We start from the raw sequence: 6,000 nt of genomic DNA on the forward strand, positions 1-6,000 counted from the left end.
GGAGATTCTACATCCCCTGCAAGACACTCTGCTAAGGAAATGGAGTCAAACACATAATTAAATGTGAGTGTGTGTGTGCAAAGTCAGGGAATCTCCAGCCATGACCCTGCAGAGCCATGGGATCAACTGGTGCAAATGTTCCACACACCTGCTCGTTTCTAAACATTTCCTGACTGCCCATGTACCTCACTAACAATTACACAGAGCTTGAGCAGGACCCACTCTGGGGTCCCAGAGCCAGCTGGGATCAAAACCCCAGTTTTTTTCATTTACTGCTTCTGCAGTCCAGTCCCAAGGTGTCCTGCCTCCCCAGCTGGCAAGAGAATTATAGGGTTGCTCAGTAAAAGACGTTTAGAAGCTTCCCTTCAGAAAGAGAAGTTTCTCCTGGCTCTCATTTTTTAATCAGCTTCCTGCTTCTGCTGCTGGGAAGGAGAAATGTTGTTCTGGCAGCACCTCGAAGAGTTCTCCCTGAGTCCAAAGTGTCAAGAATAAAATTTATAACAAAAGAGTTACAGCCTCCCAGTGCCTGGAAATTCCTTGGCAGAGGGTTTTTGCTCCAGAGAAATATTGAATCAATGGAGTGTTAAGAGCTCAGGAGCCCATTACAATAACGTGCATACCTGGGGTCCAGACAATCAATAACTCAGCAGGATGCAGCTACCAGAAAACAACAACAAATTCATTAGATTTCCATAGACTACACATTTGGTGAGTAATAATCAGTAAGTAGAAATGAACCCAGCCTGGAGAGACCACTGAGCCAAATGGACATCTTTTATTCATGGCTTCAGCTACTGCCTTCTCCGAGCAGGATGGTTGTGGAGGGACTTCAAGCCCCTAAATATCCCTGTGTGTAGTTGGCTTCCCACAGATTCCTACAGAACTCAGTTATTTTATTGTTAGCAGGACTTCTGTTCCTGGAAGTTTTTCAGTATAAGCCAGCAGAGAGGCCCGGGCTCAAAAGGCTGTCAGGCTTAAATTTAATGTATCTTATTATTTGCAGGTTCTTACTTTGAGATACAGCCAAAGATGCTCTCTGCTATCAGTAAATACCTTCCAGAGGTCAAATCTTGCTCAGTTTACATATTACTGCTGCTGGCTTATTTTGTTAGAAGTCAGCCAGAATTGACCTCCAGCTGTATAAAGCACTTTGAGCATAAGAGCTCAGAGAAGAGCAGACCCACAAATCACCAGGTCTAAGTACTACAGTTTTAAGGCTACTTCCATGGTATCCATCCAGCCAAACTGCTGCTTCCTTGGAGAGATGCAAGTTTATTTTTCTCCCTCTGGAATAAAAAGCATTTTCATTTCTTTTTAATCATGGATACCCATCAAAAGCTGGTTCTCTCTTTACTGTTAGAGCTTCTGTTAACTAAAGCTAAATGGTAAATAAAAGCTTGCAGGTGGCATCCATGCACAGTGGAGGAATTAATTTGGGCCTGAGCTGTGGCTGTCCTGCCCCTCACAGCTTTGTGTCTCAGCAGCACCCTCACATTTTCCCAATACAGAAGGGGAGGGGGCACAACTGATGAGCTAAATTACACTTGGCTAAATTCAAAGCAGCTCAACTTATTCACCTAAGTGTAAAATTAGCTCAGGAAATAGCCCTGGAGCATTAGAATTTTAAATTTTTCTCACACTCACTTGGTAGGCAGTTTCTAAGGAGCCAGATTTCAGGAGCTGGTAGCTGATCTTATCTGCTCAGGTATTAATTAGTCTTCCATTCTTGATTTTAAGGAGCCCTTTTCTGAACATGAGGGGTTTTTTAGTACCAGTTCTTCCTTTAGAGCAAACTTGAGCTCACTCTCTTCAGATCCCTATAGCTCAGAGCTTCTATAGGGTCTATAACATAGCTTATAGCTGCCAGCAGTATGTAGGGTATATGGTAAATAATATATAAACCCAGAAAAATACCATTCCTGAAATCCCTCTAAGATGGTGCCTTTCAGTAGAACCCACCCTTACAGCTTCAGTAGGACAGAGAATACCTGGTTTATTTGGGATCTGCTCAGAAAGGACAGAAAAGGCTGCCCTTCCCTTCCCTGCCCTCGTGGTCCCAAAGGGCTTTTCCAGCAGGAGGCTGGCTGGGAAGTGTGAGGAAGATTCACCTGGAGCTGGGGACTGGGAAAAGAGCCCCCAAGCCTCTGCCCAGCAGGAAGCTTGGGAGGAAGAGGTTTAGTGAGCAGACCTAATAAATCACTTTGTACAGGATTAATAAGGAATTCTGCTAACTAGCTATGAAATTAATATGAAACGAATGTTGTGCCTGCTCTGATCTGTCTTGCCAGCTGAAACCAGCTAGGACATGGTAGAGATCCATAGCTTATTGCTTTCAGGAAAGTCTGGAAGCTTTCTGGGAAAAGGACATCTGCACCAGAAGTGGCCTTCAGCAGGAAAGCTCATTCATAGCTTGGGATATCAGTCACCAAAGCTTTTAATGACACTTCTCATGCTGAGTGGATCTAGTGAGCAGGTGGCACCAACCAGAGGACTGAGTGTAGTTCTGTATTTATTTTGATTTTATGCTCATTGCTTCATTATTTTTACAGTTTTATAAGAAACAAATTTCCAAAAGCAGTAAAAAAACCCTATATTAACCCAAAACTTCTGAAGATTAGACACCCAGCCCTGCACCATGCTCTGCTTCAAGGCAGGCAGGATTGCCTTAAATGAGGATATTAAAGATAAGGCTGTGCCTATCAGAAGAACATACATTGAATTGCTCCAAGAACATAGGTAGGAACCTATGGGGTGTTGGGGAGGGTTCAGAATTGTGAATTCCATTTCAGGGGCATTTTCATATATATATATATATATGTATATGTATATATATGTGGGGAAGCACTCAGGGGTGTCATGCAGTGATCTATGTCTATTGCCATCAGCAGCATCAGCACAGCCCCAGCACAAGTGCTGCAGTGAACTTCCACACTGGTGCACATGGAACTATTTTTCACGGAATTGATGTGTTCTGCAGTGACGTTCATAGCAGTAGGACACATTATGGCTGCAATATATGACTATCAGTAACACCTACAAGCCTTTAATATTCTGCAGCTGAACTGTGGAGACAGAAGAAAGTTGCCTGTAAATGCCTAATTCACAGCTTAACTGGGCTGTCTGTCAAAATAACTCTCAGATGTGAGACTTCAAGTAGGGAGCCTAAAAATCAGAAAAACGCAAGGAACCTCTTGATGAATGCTGAAAGCATTTTAGAGAGGGAGAAAACCAACAGAATTCTTTTCTGCCTTCATCCTCATCACTGAGAGTTTCAATTAGCTCTCTGTACAGCTAAGCCCAGGCCTTCCTGCATCTTAACATCTCCATTATCTGAAACAAAATGGATTCTGGCCTTCATTTTCTTACTATAGGAAACGTTTCTTGCTAATTTCTGTTTCCCCATCCACTTGTTTTGATGGAAGTGCTGGGTCAACTGGGCTGGGATTTGGGATTTGCAGCTGCACACCCTGTTTCTATCCTTATCTCTATGGATAATGTTATGGAGCAGGTGCAGGTCCCCAGATCCACCCCTCTGAACAAGCAGGCAAGTTTGAAATTAAAAAAAAATAATAAAAAAATATAAAAATGAAAAAAAAAAAAAAAAAAAAATCAGACTTTGAGCAGGGATTGCAAGGCAAAGATATCCTAAAAACTGCCTTTTGTGAGGGGATGGTCCACTCCTGCCCTGTTGCAGGATGAGGGTGATGCAGTCTGAGATCAGCCTTCACCCACTCGATCTGTTTGGGGTGCACTGAGCACCCCGGGATCCCGCAGCCCCTGAGGAGCAGCTGCAGGAGCTGCAGGAAGCAATCCCAAGGAGCATCCCGGCTCCAGGAAGGCAGCGATCCCGCAGGGCACCTCCTGCTTTGCATTCCCGTCCTTTGAACCGCCCGACACTTCATTGCCTGAAACATCGTCCGAGGGTTTGGCAGAAGTTGTGCTTAAGGACAGAGTCTCATAGGAGGCACTTGATTATATTAGACAGATAATTATTGATCCAGCTATAGTTTATCCTTGCTGCCTAATTTCAATAAACAGCAGCTTGGGGGAATTAGCAAGGGATTCTGTTCCCCCTCCCCCTGCTTCTTCAGGATTTGTCAGAAACAAGATGATTTATGTGTATTCCAGTAAGATTCTCGTTTGTTGGCAGGCTGCAGGGATTGTTTGGGCTTGGAAGTACTAAGCTTTTATATTTAAATGCTTCCATGAGAGTATTCATGGGGCTCACTGCCTTGCATTGTAATATCCGAATAATAACTGTGACTTATGCAAACCAGTCTTCAGATGTTCTCTCTGATCAATTTTTCATTTTAAGCAACTCCCTGCCATCCCAGGGAGGAAAAAAAAGAAAAAAGAAAAAAAAATCATCCTGATAGGCAAGAAGAACGAGATCCAAGGCAAGGAGTTATACTCTTCCCTTTTTAAATAATGCACAACTCATTTATGGAGCACTTCCAAATGTGTTGCTTTCTATTAAGCACAGATAATATTCTGAAGGGGTTGCCCCCTCCCCGAGGCTTTTAGAACAGAACCTAAGAACACAGGGCTGCCTGGAACAGCACGGACCAAAACCGAGCTGGAGAAACATCCACAAAGCCCAGGAGTGCAAACCCTGCCATGGGCATGGAAGCAGCTGGGAAAAGTATTTCCTGAGGCTGTGTCCTGGCGTGGCAGCTGCTCCACCCTGTTGGGGACACCCCTGTCACCTGAGGAGTGATCGGTGCTTCCAGAACTGGAAGTACAAACCCAACATCTGCAAGAAGCTGAGGGAATGAACCAAGGCTCTTCCAGGAAGCTGGTTTGGCCTGAAGGGCAGTGGGTGCTGTTGAATCCTAGAATGGGCTGGGTTGGAAGGGACCTCAGAGCTCATCAAGTCCAACCCTTGCTCCACTCCCCCCGTGGTTCCCAGCCCATGGCACTGAGTGCCACATCCAGGCTCTTTTGAAATAGCTCCAGGGATGGAGAATCCACCCCTTCCCTGGGCAGCCCATTCCAATGCCTGAGCACCCTCTCCAGAAAGAAATTCTTTCTCATGTCCAACCTAAACCTCCCCTGGCACAACTTGAGACCTCTTGTGCCCTCTTGTCTTGCTGAGAGTTGCCTGGGAAAAGAGCCCAACCCCCCCCTGGCTCCAACCTCCTTTCAGGGAGTTGGAGAGAGTGATGAGGTCTCCCCTGAGCCTCCTCTTCTCCAGCCTCAACACCCCCAGCTCCCTCAGCCTCTCCTCATAGGATCTGTGCTGGATCCCTTCACCAGCCCAGTTGCCTCCTTTGGACCTGCTCCAGCACCTCAATCTCCTTCCTGAGCTGGGAAGGATGGGAAGGATGAAGAAAATACTCCCTCCCTGACAATATTCAAGTAGACCAAGTCTATTCATGAGGACAGGCTCTCCTGCTGGCAGGAGAAGTGATGCTTAACTGGATGACTTGATAAATGTGAGCATCCCAGACAATTTCACCTGTACATGAGCCTGGGTCATTCTCCAGGTTGATTTCACTGCTGTGCAATGCACGTCTCTAGATTTCACTCACTTGATAAATAACTTCAGTAACTTCAGGGAACACCCGTGCCTTATTTTTTAATGAAAAACTCCCACTTGGGAAGTGAAAGAAAAGTCTTACTACAGATTTCTGTACCAACGCTGGTAAACAAGTTAAAAAAAAAATCTTGGTTTTATTTCTACTTGCTGCTTCATTCAGAAGCCTGGGCTGCTGGCAGACTGCTAGGGATGTGGTTCCCTCTTGCTAATGCAATTTGGAAGCTGGCTGTATAATAAACACTTCATTAAGCAGACTGATGCATTATGGCACAATTTACAGATGAGTGCTTGGAAATACTCTGCTCACTTCCAGGCTTTGGCTTCCCAGTGGGACCCAGATTACTGCTTGGGGTTTTATCAAGGCCAGTTAGATGGACACTGGAATTTCAGTTGTGCCCAAGAGTCACAGTAGCAAAAAAAGAAAAAAAAATATCTTTCTGTAGCTACCAGATAAAAGATCA

The sequence above is a fragment of the Heliangelus exortis genome, chromosome 22, assembly GCF_036169615.1.
Source record: "Heliangelus exortis chromosome 22, bHelExo1.hap1, whole genome shotgun sequence".
In the NCBI taxonomy this organism is placed as follows: Eukaryota; Metazoa; Chordata; class Aves; order Apodiformes; family Trochilidae; genus Heliangelus; species Heliangelus exortis.